The 18,760-nt window shown below is 36.1% G+C and overlaps 1 pseudogene; it reads right to left on the bottom strand.

Moving 5' to 3' along the window:
- Nucleotides 1–18,123, bottom strand: part of LOC121041606 (transmembrane protein 179B-like) — a 49,682-nt pseudogene extending 31,559 nt beyond the window's left edge.
- Between the last annotated feature and the right edge of the window lie 637 nt (nt 18,124–18,760).

The following is an 18,760-nucleotide window of genomic DNA, read 5'->3' as shown; positions in this document are numbered from 1 at the left end:
GGGCCCCATCCTAATGATCTCATTTAACCTTCATTACCCTTTTATAAGCTTTATCTCCAAATAGTTACATTGGGGATTAGGGCTTTAACATGAAAATTGAGGGTACATAATTCTGTCCCTAACAACTGTTTTAACCCTGTATCATTCCATCACCACATGTGAGCTGACCTGGGAAGTGGGCAATTCCTTGGTTTGGGTGACGTTCCTCAGCTCAATTAGTTATTCTCTCAATATCTAAATCTATAAATGAAATGAACATGCTTAGAAGTTGGCAGAAACATTACACTGATTCTTTGATCTGTAAATATTTATCATAGTAGGAAAGCCCAAATTGAAGAACTGAAAACCAGTTCCTCTCCACCAAAGTAATAAATCAAAAAACCAAACCATCTTTCAGAAAAAAAAAAATGGTAGGTCAAATAATTTTAGAGATACAAGAATAGGAGCATCCCTTGAGAAGACAGCCACTTGTAAGGTGATAACGTCAGTCAACGCTTCATTCTGATCAGAAGAGACCCATATTACAGATATTGGTTTGCCTTTTCTGCAGAGAATACTTCAGCCAGTGGTACTTCCCAAGGGATCATAGAGTATCTAATCCCAGGTAGCATACCTTGTAACAGACCCACCTCTTACAATAATATAGCAATAAACACAATCAGAAGATGCAGGGATTGTAACACTCACTCCCTCTGCAGAAACTTCTGGCCTATTAGAACACTGAAAGTCTTGAGATAAAATTAGGTGACATTTTGATGTTGACACCACTGACATAACATACGGCACAATGGAGAATATACTTTTAACCAAGAGTCAGTATATGTTCTGGCTTTGGTAGGTTAAATACATGACTCTAGGAACTGAGGGGTGGAAGCAAGCCCTATTCTCCATTACTGCCAATGACACATTTGAAAATGTCTGATTCTCAATTCCTACAAATGTAGATTTCTTACAAGAGCCTGGGCTCCAGAAAGGCTTATTTACACCAAGATACATTTTAAGAGTTTAACTAAATTTAATGGTGTTGCTTTGCCTTGTCAAGTTGATTTCTAATGTGAGTCCAGCAAAGGCAAAGAAAAGCATTCCCCTATTAGCAAGAGTAACTGAATCTGATTATCATGAGAAAGGGGAGTAGTTGTAAATTAATAGAGACAGTCATAAATAGATTTGGGATTCCACTGGATACACTTGTGTATCTCTTGGTACTTCTAATTACAGTATTTAAAATAAATAGCCATAAGACCATCAGGAGAAAGTCCTGGATCACCCCTCCAAGAAAGCCTCTTCACCAGAGAAATATACCTGAGGGGACAGGTGGGGTGAACTTGAATGAATGATACAGAAGTAATATATAATTTTGATCCCAAATTCCACTGTGGCAGAGCATACCAGATTGTCTCCCTAACTCATCTCTCATAAGTTTCTTCTGCAAGTGGTGACTTAAAATAACCTGGGTGAAGCTCTGCCCAAATGGAGTAATTAATGTGAAGAGTAAATGAATATGAACAACACCAAGGGTAAATGCCTGAGTGGTCATGTCCAGATCCCTTTACAAGGCTGAGGCACCTGTCTGAGAACTGTTGCAAGTACTGGATGCTGATGGCACGTAACTGCAGAATTTCTCCCTTTTCAAGAATAAATAACTCTAAATAACAGCTATCTTGCCTGGAAGATTATTCACCACCATGCAGCCAGTATTCAATGAATGAACAGATGACATACTGTCATGAAAGTACAAAAGACCTAAAATAAAAATTAATAAGTATGCAAGTATGTAAAATCCATAGAAATTGGGAAATATTAAGTACTCTATTACTTCTGTTACATCAACATTATCAGTGAACATGGAAAGGCAACATATATTAGGAAAAAAAACAAACATATCAACCCCAATTTTTCTCACTTCAAGTGACAGAGTGATTGGGTTCTTAGATGGCTTTCCATACACAGCCCTCACCCAACACACACACACCTTTTTGTATTGCCTAAAAGTATTTACAAATAAATCAATTTTATTTTTTTAATATTGAATTATTTAAAATATACTATAATGATCAGAGAATACTAATTATAACTAATGTAATGGATCACATTTAAAGTTTTTTCCTGTCATTTAGGTTTACTGCATATATTAAAAGCAGATGGGCTAAAGCCAAAATATATTATAAAAATGGAAATCAAGTTTACGTACTAATGGAGATTTTATACACTCAGAAAAATACTATTAGTATTAGAATTGAAGAAATAATGAACTGGGTTCTCTAGAGTTTTAGGAAGAAAATGAGATTTAAGGGTCAAATAGTCTTTAGTTTCCTCTTGAGAAAGTTTTATATCTTTCAATTTCATACAGTGTAAATATAAAACTTAGAATTTAGAAAAAAAACAATATTTTAAGCTACTATTATAAAAAATTAAATTAAAAGGAACATTGGATTAGAATATTTTTGAATAAGGGAAATAATTGAGTTTATATAATTATTTTGTGAGATTATAAATGTAAAATTATTCATATATAAGTGATGAAATTACAATTTTAATCTTCATATAAAATTTGGAAATGTAGAATTTATTCTGACATGTAACAAGGAATACTGATTTTTTCACAAAATAACTATGCAAATAGTAATTGGCATAAAATGAAAAACAAAAATTTTAACATATTAGCTTATTCCATATGCACACACACAGAAATTAAGACAGCTTATATTTTCAGATCCTTGGATCATCTTCCTGATAGGTCAAATCTATGCCTGTATTTGAAATATATTAAGTAAACTAAAAAATATGTTCAAATAATTCTCATTAAATCTGTAACCTAGAGAATCTTTGAAATATATATTCACCATAACCAGACGTAAATTTATTTAAATAAATGTTAAGTGTTATTAGAAACAGTCCATTAAACTAAGAGTTTAAAAAGAGGAAGGAAGTTGGAAGACACAAGGACACTTCTACTAAACATCAAGACCATATGAATGTTCATTCATCCTTCAAGTATTTGTTGAACTGTTACAACAGTACATTGATAAAAGTGATTAAAATCTGAAATACTCACTCACAGGTTATTTAATAGCCACTGTCCCAACCCTCCCATGAGTGTTCTTCCATGCCTCAGGGCCCCAAACTCCCCATAATTAAAGGCTCAAATCCAGATAAAAACAGGTAGTATCTGGGACACTATTTCAACACTATGATTTTTATCTACAGTGAATACCCAACACTAGTACACTGGTTTTAAATATTTTGTGTGGTATTGTGGATTTGTATTGGGACAACTCAGCTAGGTTGGGACTAAATTTCCCAGATTTCTCTTTCCTGCTTAGTATACCGTTATTGTGAAATGCAGATACTTTCTTTGTGATATTGAAGATGGACGTGAAGCAGCAGACTCATTCTTTTTATAGTCAAAGAGTTAGTGCAGAAATTATTTATTGCATAATTGGGCAATCACTGTTGATATGAGGCAGCAAGCAGACCCAAAACATCCCTAGTTCCTGATAGATTTCTTCCTTACAGGTGTCCAACTCCTGGACAATCATCAGATGTACGATTTGCTTCATGATAAATGGCATTATCCTCTCCTGTGGAACCCTGTCATTGAAGGTGAAGACATCCAGGTATTTAGAGACTGAGGACGGTTCCAGGTCTTCTTGTGTGTACAAGCATACCCACCTGGTTTACCCCTTTCCTTGCTTTTCCTACTTCCTGTTTATCTTTCCTTACTGAAGGCCCTACAAACTTTAGAATCCAGTTCCAGATATGGGAGCAGCCATCTCAATCTTTTTAACTATCCCCTCTGCTGTCTATAATAAATGCTTTTATCCATACTCTCTAGTGAGTTCTTCTCTAACTTTCTGATACACAATTTTGTACAGGGAGTGTTTCCAGTAGAACAAAACCTTAGAAAGAGATCATTTGGTACACTTCATCTGCAATGATTTCTCTTATAGGACTACATTTCAAGGCATTAATGACAGTATTTCCAGTGATAAAGACAGTGCTAGTAGTTCACGATATATGAAAAAACATGGAAAGTGCCAAAACAATGACATGTCACTTGTAGATACCTATAATCAAGTGTCTATGAAGATTATTAGGTGATAAATTATTTGCTGCCATAAATAATATAGTGGAAATAAAGAATATAATTGAGTTAGACAACTGCTTCCAAATATACAAGAGAACTCAGAGTAAAAAGATGAGCTCATGACTTTAACTACTGAGGTCTTGCTTATAAATGCTCTAAAAGAAACTCATAGCTGCAAGGTTAAGAATTCTGAAAACAAAGCCCCAGATCTAATCCTGCTTATGACTGAATTATAAGACAAAAGAAATTCCAGAATTTCGAGTGTCACTTTTTGTAGGAACAGGACTTCGAAAATCAGAATGCATCTATAGATAAATTTCAATAAAACCAAGGAACTTAAATTATACATTTTTCTAATCCTCCTTCATTTGTGGAAACATCTCATTATACCCTCAATGAGATTAATCTTCCCTTGCCTGGAAAAAATATATGACAACTTCCTCTGAAATAACTGCTTTTCAAAATACTGATGATCCTCTCCAAGACATACCTTTATATTACTTTTCTATTGTTTCTGTGCACAAATTACAACAAACGTTGACAAGTCTACATTTCTTTCCAGAAGCTTTAAGGGAGAATCTGTTCATCTTTTCCACCTTCTAGAGGTTGCTCATATTCCTTGGCTCAGGGCCCTTTTCTCCATTTTCAGAGACAGCAGTGTGGTATCTTTCAGTCTCAGATTCTGTTTTCATCATCACATCTCCTTATCTGATTTTAGCCTTTCTATTTTCCTGTTAGGCCCATCCACATAATCCAGGATACAATTCCAACTTAATTCCCTTAACTTAATCATTTTAAAGTCCCTTCTGCCATATGAGATAGCACATTCACAGATTCTGGAGATTAGGACATGAACACCCTAGGGTAGTGATTTGGTTTATTATACTACTTCAGTTCTCATTGATCCCATATTTATCATCAGACTTGAGTTAAAAGAACTTTCAGAATGAATGACAAAGTATAACCTCATTAGGAGATGAGGTATATCAAAGATATAATTGCATGATTTTGCCACATGGTATCAAAAGAAACCTAGGGAACATGTGTGGGGATGTATTTTAAGATTGGGGGATCATGATATAGGAAAGAAAATAAGCTGGACTGTCGCAGATTTTGAGTCTGAAGTTCTCTCTTGTCCAGCAAGAGAATGGATGCAGAATTGAATACGAGAGAGGCTAATGTCCAGGAAAGCGACAAGAGCCCTGAGTAAGGGTCTCGCTCTGTATTTATTAGGATCAGAAGGCTTACATATGTGATGAACGTGCAGAAAGAGAAAATAAAACAGTGATCATTAACTCGTGCATGTGAGAGAAAGGGATTTTCAAAGCTATGCAATGTTAGCAGTTAGGGTCAAAAATCAAAGTCCCAGTGCGGAGCAGAGAGCCGTTTACTGCAGACACCAGGCACTGTGTCTGTTTATCTTAATTTTTCTAGGGGTTACTTCAGGGTTAACAAGGCATTTTTATCACTAATTAGCTGTGGGGGGCACTTTCACCGTGCTGTGGCAGCTTTCTGCCTCTACCTGTTCATCTACCTGTTCTCGGACAATTTTGTCCGGCGGAAGCAGCTTTCTCTTCTATGCTTTGTTCTATGCTGGGCTTTTTCACCCTGTGGTGGCTTTCTGCCCTAAGCCCTAAGCCTTAACCCATTGGTGCAAGCTCAGAGAATTCTTCCCCATACTGGATCACATTGAGTTTATTAATATGAGCTCACTCAATAGAGATTTACAACTAGCTACAATTATGTGACTGAATTTAGAATTCAATAATGTAATAGGCATGAGTATTTCCTACTTGTTATGAAGTAAATAATTTGTCTATATATTAATCTTAATTCTCTCCTTTCCTGTCACATTCTAATTCTAATTGAAGAAGAAATTCTACTCAACTAGAAGTGGGGGGGGGGCAGAACTCACTGAAGATGGGTAAAAAACAAAAGTGCTCTCCATCCTATTTGGAGGGAAGGTTGCTGTGTTCTTAGCTCTATGAACAGATATTTTGTTAGGGAAAAGATGATTTTGCGAATATATTTATTTGCAATACATATTAAATCTGATTGAAAGTAGTATGCACAGATACCAAGTTGATAATGTTTGATTGTGGTAGTTTTTGAATAGCATCAACCTAATTAAGCCAGAACTCCATTTCCTGGCATTCTCTTCTTTGCATTGTTTCAAATTATCGTGGGCCATAAGAGATATCTCATGAGATTTGAAAGACAAAAGGGAAATAGTCATTTTTCAAAGGCCATGGGGGTTCTCTCCATTTTTTTAATATCAGAAGACTAAGATTATCATTTAAAAGGCAGGGGGATATAGAGAAAATGTTCATTTAGGAAGACAGCCTAGCACTGACTAGAGAAAGTAGAGACTTGCAAAGATGAGGCAGGTTACTATGTGGTAGCATGATGAAGTCTTCATCAGATGTAAAAGGGAAAAATTCTAAAGCACTTGAAAAGAAAATGGGTAGAATAATATAGCTACATTAAAGAAAAATAGAAATTCTGGAATTAGGACTGGAATTATTAAACTTTCTGTGCTTGATTCCAGATTTTGTTGAGGTTTTCTAAACTACAGAAATATAATCCGTATTTACAGAGTCAATCTCCATGTCGAACTCCAAACATTATAACCTACTCAGAATATTTCTCATTTACCAACAGATATTAATCTTCAGGATTCAGAATTGAGAAAACAGAATTCTCTGGAATTCAATAAAATTCTAGAACCAGGAATCATTCTTGAACTATATCTAATATGTTTGATACTTGTTACTCATAATTACAGATATCTACGCATTACTTACAGCATAAGAAATATTAAGTTTATTATTATATTCAATGGATGGCAGCCCATAATGAGCCCATAATGAGCACTGATGCACGGAAAAATGCCAGCAAATATTATTGGGTAGTATTCAAATAAACATGACCTTCAAATTACCTTGTAAACTGCTGAAGTTAGAGCACAACTGCTCCCAAACAGGTTATACTTTGGAACATCACTCGTAAGATTTGTATAATGTGTACCGTGTATATAGACATATTAATATACATATTTTCTTTGAAAAGTGATTCACCTTTGTACAATAGCTGGGTCCACAAACAAACACTCATAACATGGCAACAACTACAAGCGGGACTCATTGATTAGACTTGATTAGACCATGACCACTTCTTTCCCGTCTGGTCTTGCTCTGAGTCTCAGAAATGATCAAGGGTCCTGATTTTGATTTGGTATCGGTGGATACCTGTGAATCAGTAATATCTCTATTGATTGTCAAAAATCTAATTATCATAAGAGAATTACATTTCCCATGTTCCTAAACAATTTTCCTCAGACTATAAGATTCAGAGAAAAACATACATTTCCAAAGACTGCCAAGAAAGAGTTCTCACAAGGAAAGCATTCTACTGGACTTGTTGGGGTCTTTACATCAGTTCCCCCAGATGAGAAACACTGGCCCCCTTCTACCTAAATGCAAGACAAAAAGGAAGAGAACTATCTTTCAATCCTCTCTTTTATTTGCCTGCACTGAAGTTTATAGGCATTCTGCCCTTCTTCTTTCTCCTCAACTCTGCCTTGTAGTTTCCTGATCTCTCTAGCTCCAGCAAACAAAATATAATCATTTAACTTATCTAAACTTTCTCTATGGGTGGGGAGTATTTGGTAATCCAAACTATTTTTTTTATCCAAACTAAATCCAATTGTACTTTTTCTTTTCACAAAGTAAAGATTTAAATAAACAGGTAATGAGATCCTTATTTATACATATACAGACTTTTTTGGAAAGCCATTTAATCTTGCTATAAAATACAGGTTGCTTTTGGTAGGAATATCAGCTGAAAAAAGTATATGTGAAATTATTTCATACATTGTAAATTAATATATATCCCATTTAGAAGGCACAAAGAAAGGAAAACACACAAACGCAGTCCCTTTTTTTCGAGAAAAACAGAGCAAAGAGAATTATTCTGTGGATTTTCAGAAGAGGTAAAATATACAAAAGGACCTATTCTTGTTGTAGAGATGGGAGAGGTGAAATAATTTAATTTTATATACATTGCATTTGAGATAGTTGGGTAGCATCCAAGAAGGCATGAGTTATATTAGCTAGAAATGTGGAGTCAAATTTAAAATGAAGATTCAAGAAACATAAGCACTTTGATGCAAGAGAGAAATATCTCATGTATCAATAAATGCAAAATAAAGATACAACTAAAGGAAACACAGAGTGTGACAGTGAGATTTAGAAAAACTAAAGAATACATTAATACAGACGATGGCATAGTATTAGCTGGGATAAAAACTGAGCATCAAATATTGAAGAAAAGTTAAAGGGGATGAAAACTGAGGAATTAAGTACAGGTTATACTGTAGGATAAGTTAAAAACAGACGCCAGGTTACCAAGTGTTAAGAAAAGAGCACCCTTGGAGCTTTAAAGACATTCACTATGGAGGAACTAAGTGGACTCCAAATGCCCACTAAATCTTTCAGATACATCTTATTAGTCACTAATTCTTAGTGTGGCAGTTGGGAAAAATAGACATGTAATTACATTTGGTAAATGATCATACCATTCATCCTTCTATAATTAAATTCTTATTACCAAAATTATTGATATTAACAAAGAAAAATAAGTCAATATTTATTTCTAAATGACCTTTCCTAGAAATCAACTGAAAATTCTGTTCATAATTTTTGTCAATAAAAAATATCTTCTCTATTAAGAACCAATAAATGCATAACAAACTCATAACAATTCTCTTAAAGAGAAATCAATCATAAAAAAAAATACTTTTAAAACCCAACATCAATCTATCATCACCTTCATATTTTTCTTTCTCCAAGAAAAAAAATCTAAGGAATGGATTTATCTTACTGTATCTCAACGTAAAAATTTCTGCAAGGAAAAATAAAATATATGAGGATTGCCTTGATTCTCAAAAAGCACATGAGAATTGCCTTGATTCTCAAAATCTGCAAAAGGCTAAAAAAAAAAAAAAACAAGAAAAAGCATCGTTAGCTTCTTTCTTTTAAGAATAATCACAAACTATCAGCTATAGTATATGTAAAATGTTTTTACTTTTAATAGCAAAATAATAGAAAATTTTATTTGTTTTTAGTGATATGAACTCATAAAATAATCTGGGACTGGATAAATAATGATAAAATAATAAATTGAAGCTATTTTCCCATGTGGCCACTCAAATCAATGAGAATCGAGGCCTCTCAGCACCTCCAGGACTCACTGCTACAGGATGCAACACTATTCAAAAAGCCCAGCCATGCATGTACCAAGCACTGCTCTCAGCAGGAAAGACATTCTTTTAGAACTAGGGACTCAGCAGGATTGTGAGATATAAGCTCTATAACAGACAGAATTGCTACAAACATTTCTTTCTTGTCTCTGTAAAACAATATTCATTCTACATTTTATATTGAAGTATTTATCACATATACAATGTGCATATATATGTTATATATACACACGTGTGGTATATGATATACATATACATATAAAACATGTTCATTTACATATGTAGTTCATCATGACAATATATATACTGAAGGAGACACTATTCTCCAATGGAACAAGTTAGATGCATAATATTCAGTTAACATATCACCTTTTGTTACTATTCCGTAATAATTGGAATTTATAAGCCCCTTCATGGACTCAAACAATCAATCAGTCCATCAATAGGACCCATATATATTGAACACTATAAATTGAGCTCCATGCTAAGGACTCTAGGATTTAAAGAGTAATTGAAGTATGTCTTGTTTTAAACCTGTAGGTGCTCAAAATTTAGTGGGGTAGAGGACAAGTATGTTAATAACTAATATCTAACAATATAGCTTTATATTAGAGTATTATAAAGACCTAAATTTTAACACTTCTGAAAATTCACAAAATGATTTAATACCTCTTCTTACTCCAGGGAAAAAATAAATTTCTGGTATTTTCTAGTAATGAAACCTCAGGAAAACACTAACTTTTGAAGCCTCAGATTCTTTATCTATGAACAGAACTAATTATATCTATCTTGCAAAATTAAATTTACATTTAAAAACAGAGTATAATAACTGTGACATTTATACCACAGAAAAATGGTCATTGGGCCACTGGTCAGGTATTCTTACAATAGCCCTTTGCAGAGGCACTAATAATAATGTCACCATTTTTTTTTTTAACGTTTATTTATTTTTGAGACAGAGAGAGACAGAGCACGAACATGGGAGGGGCAGAGAGAGAGGGAGACACAGAATCAGAAGCAGGCTCCAGGCTGTGAGCCATCAGCCCAGAGCCCAACGCGGGGCTCGAACTCACGGACCGCGAGATTGTGACCTGAGCTGAAGTCAGACGCTTAACCGACTGAGCCACCCAGGCGCCCCTAATGTCACCATTTTTAAAGTTAAGAAGAGAGAGAGATAAATAGATCATCTACTACTCTGATCTTATAACGTTCAGTGCTTTATTTATATTTATTTATGTTTCTATTCATTTACTTTTATCTGAATAATATCCTAACTTTCTTCCCGTTTTTTGCATTTCTTAATGAAAGTGTTTCATGGATTAATACAGAAGATGAAGGAACAAGATACTCCCTTTCAATGCCCCTAGAAAATGCAAAGAAGGGAGTATGAGCTAAGCTTGGCCACCAATTTGATGCTTCTACATATAACCTCAATTCTTCGAGGCAATGCTATAAAACAATGAGATAACTGAATGTTGGTTATGGCTCATATATAGCAACTGGAACCCTCATTCATTAATGGGAATGTAAAATGATACAATCACTTTAGAAATCAGTTTCTTGCAAAACTAGACACACCCTTACTATACCAATCCAGCAACTGTCCTCCTTGGTATTTGCCAAAATGTGCGGCAAACTAAGGTCCACAAAAAAACCTAAACACAGGTATTTATAGCATTTTTATTCATAATTGCTAAAACCTGGAAGAAACCAAGATGCCCTTTAGTAGGTTAATGGATAAACAGTCTTGCATCCAGACAATGAAATGTTATTCAGTGCTAAAAAGAAATGAACAATCAAGTCATGAAAAGACATGGGAGAATCTTAAATGCATGCTATTAAGTAAAATAACCCAGGTTAAAAAGGCTACATACTGCCTGATTCCAACTGAGTGATGTTCTGGAAAAGCAAAAACTATGGAGATAGAAAATACCATTTTACTATTCATTCAATCCCCCCTCCCACCCCTCAATTTCCCTAATGAGTATGAGGTGGCAGATCATTATCATTTGGAGAAATTTGCATGTATAATAATTAATGTTAAGTATCTTTTTATATGCTACTGTCCATTTGCATATCACCCTTGGAAAATGTCTATTCAAGTCTTTTGCACATTTTTTCTAATTAGGTTTTACTTTTTGCTGCTAAGTTGCATAGGGGTATTTTTGCATGTACTAGATATTAACCCCTCATCAGATATAAGACTTGCAAACCTCTCTCATTTAATGGGTTCCCCTTTTACTCTGTTAATAGTGTCTTTGAGGCACAAAAGTTTTAATTTTCATATAATCCAATATATTTATTGTTCTTTTCTTACCTGTGCTTTTGGTGTCATATTCAAGGAATCACTGTCAAGTCCAATGGCATCAGAATTTTCCCATATGTTTTCTTCTAAGAGTTTAGATCTTATACTTAAGTCTTTGATTTTGTGTGTGGGGGGGCGGTGTAAGGGTCAAACTCTATTATTTTTCATGTGGATATTCAGTTTTCCCAACACCACTGACATGGGGAAGCCAGAGAGAACAGGACCCATTCCCTCTTTCCTTTCTTTCCTTCCTTCCTTCCCTTACTTATTCCCAGTCATCAGTTACCTTTTATAGTTGTTTGAGATATCAGTTTGTAAACTATTTTTTTTATGTTTATACTTAGAAAAAGTCCAATAATACATAAGAATTTGTTCCAGGGTGTCAGAAAAAAATATATATAAATTATGTTTCTACCATTAATTAGCTTTGAGGCATTAAGAAAGTAAAACATGTTCTCTAAACCTCAACTCCATTATCTGTCACATTCTATTTGTCAGGTTAGCCTGGTATAACTTTTATAAATATTGCAGAGGATTAGGAGAGAACTAATACATAAAACTAAAAAAGGTTTTACTTTTGATATTGACTAGAAAGTGTCTTAAAATTATGTAATTCAAAAATTAAGATAATTTTCCTCCATATTGATATAAAAATATAAATTTAAATTCCCAGTCAGGTAAGAAAAAAAAAAAAAGCTTTAAAAGTAATCTCCAGGAAAGCTAATTGTATTTAATGTACATTTTTATATATGAGGAAATCTTGAGGATCTTGAGGAAATCGCAATACATACTAAATAGCTACTTGTTTCACTTGATAGGTTCAATCAACAGATAAAATCTGTTGTTTTACCTTTGCCACTGGATCCTTCTATAACATGTGTACAAGTTTGAGTGGGATAAGATGACACTTGATCGAATATTAAAGATTCTAAACTCCATGGTCAAGAGCAATTTCATTCTAGGAAGTCAATGTGTCAACTTTCTAATGAAATGCATTCTTAAAAATAAAAAGCATATTTACTAGGCAAATTTGGGACCAAACTAATGGAATCAAAATGGAGTTGGCATTAAGATTTATTTGAGAACACAGCATAAAAGAGCAGACCGAAAAGAATCCGTAAACCAATATGAAAAGGAAAAGGAAAAGGAAAAGGAAAAGGAAAAGGAAAAGGAAAATGTTCATCATTTGTTTATTACTCTGTGAATCAAAGGAATGAGTGGTTCACATTACACTGCAGAAAAGATGAGTCTCAATATGAACTAAAAGATGGGACACAGAAAATGTCACTGGTCATCTAAATATGGTGATAGAGACAGGTTATAAACTATCTTTCATATATACCCTTTTACAATGTTCCTTAGTAATGAATGACATAAGCCTATCTCCCAACATTTTTTAGCAGAAGAGATAAACAGCTCATTTTTAGAAGTAAAGCCACAGTGAATATAGGTATAGGTATATTTGTATTAAATATTTAATCATTGAATTTACTTTACAAAAGAACATTGGTAAATTTATTTCTTTACTTGGGGGGGGGGAGGAGATTACATCTGTATTACATATATTAAAATAATCTCCTCCCCCGCCAAGTAAAGATGTATTAAACAGCATAGCATATAACTGAACATTTAAACATTTTTCTACCAGAGGTTACTGTTCATTATCATTACCAAGTCTATGACTAAATATAACTAAGACAATGACATGAATAAATGCATAACAATGTATTAATTATAGATATTTCCCATCAGTTCCAACATATCTAACATGCTAAAAGCCTGCTTCTAAATTTCTTTCATGCATTTTACATCACTTAAATATTAATGTGCAATCAGGTAAGACTTTCTTTAAAATGGAGTCTACTTGAAAATACAGGGAAAACTGATTATTATAAAGATTTTGGTAATTTAAGGGATTAAGCACATACCTGAACATCAAAGGGAACAGCTGCTTTGAAAACAGAAATATCAGCTTGAATCATTTAATGACAGTAAATATATTAAAAAGAATCAAATATATTTCATTTTCTGTTCCTTTTGCTTATTAGAAATTGTAGGTTATGTTCCCTGTCATGTCTTTAAGGAAGCTACTATAATGCGTTGTTTAAATTTTTTTTTTAATGTGTATTTATTTTTGAGAGAGAGAGACAGAGAGACAGAGGGACAGTGAGACAAAGCGCAAGCAGAGGAGGGGCAGAGAAGGAGACACAGAATCTGAAGCAGGCTCCAGGCTCCCAGCTGTCAGCACAGAGCCTGACATGAGGCTCAAACTCAAGCGAGATCATGACCTGAGCTGAAGTCATCCTCTCACCCAACTGAGCCACTCAGGAGCCCTTAACCTGTTGCTTTAAATTTCAGTGTGTGGGGGCACCTGGGTGGCGCAGTCGGTTAAGCGTCCGACTTCAGCCAGGTCACGATCTCGCGGTCCGTGAGTTCAAGCCCCGCGTCAGGCTCTGGGCTGATGGCTCAGAGCCTGGAGCCTGCTTCTGATTCTGTGTCTCCCTCTCTCTCTGCCCCTCCCCCGTTCATGCTCTGTCTCTCTCTGTCCCAAAAAAAAATAAATAAACGTTGAAAAAAAAAAAAACATTTAAAAATAAATAAATAAATAAATTTCAGTGGGTGAAGGGAAATCCTGCTCTAAAATTGTCAGTCCGTGTTTTTAATCAGCCTATGTGCTAAAACAATAAACTGGATTACTTTCCTTCTGCATACTACTCAGATACTGTATCAATTCGGGTGTCAAAATATGTATCATTCAGGGATCATCCAGGGGAACAAAGCCATTAGGCGATATATACTATGATTTATTGCAAAGGAAAAAATTGCCTTATTTGATTGTTAGAACTGGCTATGGATGTCTGACATTGTAGGTAATGTCAGGAATGGTAAACTGGGAGTCCCTGGCATCAGGTAAAGCTGCAGTCCACAGGAACATTTTTTTTTCTCTTTTTCAGAGAAGCCTCAGTTCAATTCTTAAGGCCTTTCAAAGGTGAAATCAGGCCTATCCAGATTATCTAAAATAATATCACTTATCGACTTCATCATCATGTTTATGAAATACCTTCCCAAGCACCACTTAGATTAGTGTTTGAAGAACTGGGGACTCCAGCCTTGCCAAGTTGACACATGAAATTGACCATCATAGTCTACCTCTTCTCACACTGGCACCTCATCTCCTTGATCCATAATTAATATCTAAACAAGCATACCAACAACATATGGGATACAAACTACCCCACATACAACTAAACACATGCTCTTTCCTCAGAGAAGGATGCGAAGTCTTTGGCTGATGGATCACTGCACTGGTGGTGGGGAGGGGTGGTGGTTAGGTGGTGAACCAAACCTTAAGCTGAAGAGTATGTATCGTTAGCAGTTATGCATAAATTAGATTGCTGAAGTTTGTCATGGACAACTTCATGGTAAGAGATCCCTAAGGACTCTTCTGTATTCCAGGCATAACTTTCTTCATCTCCACTTTATGGTAATGACACAATTTCCCTTCGACAATCAATGAAAAAAAATCATCCCGTTTAGTACAATAACTTTTTTTAATTTTTAAAAGAATTTTTGTATTGATTTTTGAGACAGAGAGAGACACAGCATGAGCAGGGGAGGGGCAGAGAGAGGGAGACACAGAATCCAAAGCAGGCTCCAGGCTCTGAGCTGTCAGCACAGAGCCTGACGCGGGGCTCGAACTCACGGACTGTGAGATCATGACCTGAGCTAAAGTTGGACGCTTAACTGACTGAGCCACCCTGGCGCCACCCCCCCCCCCTTTTTTTTTTTAAAGAACAGGCTGGGTCTGTGTGGTTGTAAGTCTGAACTTATTTTTTAATGTTCATTTATTTTTTGACAGAGAGAGCGTAGGAGGGGGAGGGGCTGAGAGAAAGAGGGACAGAGGATCTCAAGGGGGCCTCTGTGCTGAGACAGGGAGACTTATGCAGGGTTTGAACTCATGAACTGCAAGATCATAACCTGGGCTGAAGTCGGACATGCAACCAACAAAGCCACCCAGGTGCCCCAATGACATTTTTTATTGACTGTTGAGTTAGAGGCATGAGAAATCCAATTGGCTGAGTGATAGTTAAATTTCAACTTAAGTGGAATCATTATTGTCTCCCATGTAAGAAGCATTTCTCCCTCTGACACTTCTAGACCGACAGAGCCTAACGGAGGAATGACAAGTAAATATTTTGCCAGTGGATCATAAGGGCTTCTTCCATTTCCACATACTGATTCCTGGACCTGCAATTCTTGGCAATGGGAATAACACTATATCCCAGAGACTGATGTGGAGCATAGACAGCTTCCTGGAAATCACTTCCCAGTCCTACAAGGCACTGCCACCCAGCTGGTGCTGTGACTGTCTTCAAAGGGCCATTCTATTCTTCTATCTAGTCAAGTGCTTCAGGATCATGGGAAACATGATAAGACAGATAAATTCCATGAGCATGAGCCCACTGTCATACTTCATTTATTGCAAAATGACTTATTTGATCAGGAGAAATGCTATGTGGGATACCATGAAGGCAGATTAGGCACTGTATAAATCTACAAGTGTATGTTTTTGCATTCAGGGAAGGAAAATACATATCCAGAGGAACTATTCCAGGAACTACAAAGGGGTACCCCTGCTATGATAAAATCACTCCATTGTAAGTAATCAACCAGCAGGTAGCTGGTTGACCACCAGCTGGGAACGAGGGTCATACTGGGAATGAAGGTCACATTGTAGTCTTAGTGTTGTTCTTTACTGCTGGTACATTAGTCATTCAGCAGTGGCTAGAGCACGGTTGGACTTGTTCAGGATGAGTCATCCTACACACTTGCTTGTTAAAACCCTCCCTTGCTAGGGTCACACTTTGGTGACAATTCACATGGCACACACTTATCTTCACATTGATTTCTATTCATAAAGAACTATCCAAATACACCCTCCCCAGAGCTTCTTGATACCAATCTCCCACGGATGTGTCTTCCCAGTCCCTGGCCATCCAGCCAAACCACTGGTCATAACCCATACAGACCAATCTTCCGACTACTTATCCTTCCAGGCTAAATGAACAGCCAGGTTTACCATTTGAGGTTTTGCTTACTGAGAGGATTTTATCTCTGTCCTTCAGAGCTATCCTAGAAAGGAGCCATGGTGCTCCAGTTGTCTACTTTGGGTGGTGCCTATATGTTTTGCAGAAGCATTTATAAGCCAGGCTAAAGCTTTCCCTTTCTCAGTCCACTAGTTATAATGGAATCCCCATGAGTTCACAGATAAAGATTAGGAGAGAGAAAGTAATGTAGGATTGAGGGCCATAAAAATTTGTGTCCCTATCTTATTCTTAAGCTGACCATGAAAGCAAGAGGCTGATCTCATATCACTTTTATTTGATAATGGAGTACTGCTGGGAACACTCAACATTATGGTTGAGTCAAATGACACCCAATTGATAATGAGCAGCTAAAGTTTGGTGAGTAATGGCCCATGGGTAAGCCTTCAGCCCTTACTAAGTTCCAGTAGCAAGCCCAAACTGTTTTTCAAAAGGAGAGTAGTTACCCATATAGGTTAGTAGAGTAGCAAGCCCAAGCTGTTTCTCAAAAAGAGAAACACTCTTAGCGCTCCTAAGAGTCAGAACAGTGATTCACCTACAGGGACCTTCCAAGGGTTCCGAACAGTATGACTATCTCTCATTGGTAGTTTAAATAGCACTGGATCTGGTGGATCATGAGGTTCAAGTGGGAAATCTTACACAACATTCTAGACCTGTTGTGAAGCCTTCTCTTGTTTGGAGTCCTACTTAAAAATAGAAGTTTGGGGGCTTCTTGGACCAAATTAACACCAAAATGAGAAATATGTTGCCTCTAAAACTCAAATAATCCCACTGGACATTGTACCTTGTTTTGTCTAGAAGCAGACAGATGTGACAATTTATCTTTTACCTTAGAAAGTATATTCATACCACTGGAGCATTAGAAATTCCCCTGAGGTATAAGGCTCTTCTGTTTTTAGATTATCTAACCTCTGACATGCAAATTTCCTATCGGTATGTCTAGTATAGTTGTTATTCTTGCACCTGAGGTATAATCAGCATAAGTTCATCAATGTAATGAATCAATATGATATCCTATGGAAGGGAAAGATGATCAAGTTCTCTGAAGACTAAATTATGCCATGAAGCCATGGAGTTGATATACCCGTGAGGTAGTACAGTGAAGGAGGATTACTGGCCATGCCAAGTGAAAGAAATGAACAAACAATGGTAACACTGACAAAAACATTTGACTGATTATAGATGCATACCAGGTACCAAGGTATCTGCTGATGTGATAAAGCTATAAAACTTCATCTGAAATAGCAGTTGCAATTGGAGTCACCAACCAATTAATTTTAGGAGTATGGTCATTGTCCACATCTACTTTCTTCACAAGCCAAACAGGCAACTGAATGGCATACGGAGGGAGTCCCAACCCCGGCATCTTCTAAGTCCTCAGTGGTGCCTCTAACCTCTGCAATCACTCCAGGAATGTCACCTTGCCTTTGGTTTAATATTTCTGTCAGTTGAGGTGTTGTAGTGGCTCCTATTTGGTCTTTTGTAATATAAAAGTCCTCACTCCACAGGTCAGGGTACCAATGTGGATATTTTGATAGTTGCTGAATATGTTTTTCTCCCCAATTATACATTTTAGAACTGGAAAGATAAAGACAGAATGGGTTCAGAGTTCCACTGGGCCCACTGTGAGACAGACTTAAGTTAAAATTCCATTGATCACCTAACTTCCAAAAATCATTACAGGGACTCATGGGCTCCAACAGATGTTTTGATTTCTAGGAATTATTACCAGTTCACAGCCAATGTCTAGCAATCTCAGAGGATTATGATTATTTCTCTCTCCCTATTGCACAGTCACACTAACTTTGTATAGTGCCTACGGAAAAGTCAGAGATACATTAGCAGTACTAATTGAGAGTTTAGCAGGGTTCTTGTTCAAGGGGACCCAGACTCTTTTTCCTTCAAAGGGTTCTATATCTTGTAAATTGCCTCCAGTTTGAGAACTAATGTAAGAGCCATGACTCTGTTTAGGCAATTAAAATAAGAATTCTGCTCATTCAATC

This window comes from Herpailurus yagouaroundi, unplaced genomic scaffold, assembly GCF_014898765.1.
Source record: "Herpailurus yagouaroundi ecotype Mexico unplaced genomic scaffold, PumYag 29, whole genome shotgun sequence".
Classification (NCBI taxonomy): domain Eukaryota; kingdom Metazoa; phylum Chordata; class Mammalia; order Carnivora; family Felidae; genus Herpailurus; species Herpailurus yagouaroundi.
Note: the sequence above shows the minus strand (reverse complement) of the source record. Positions and strands in the feature narration are given on the sequence as shown.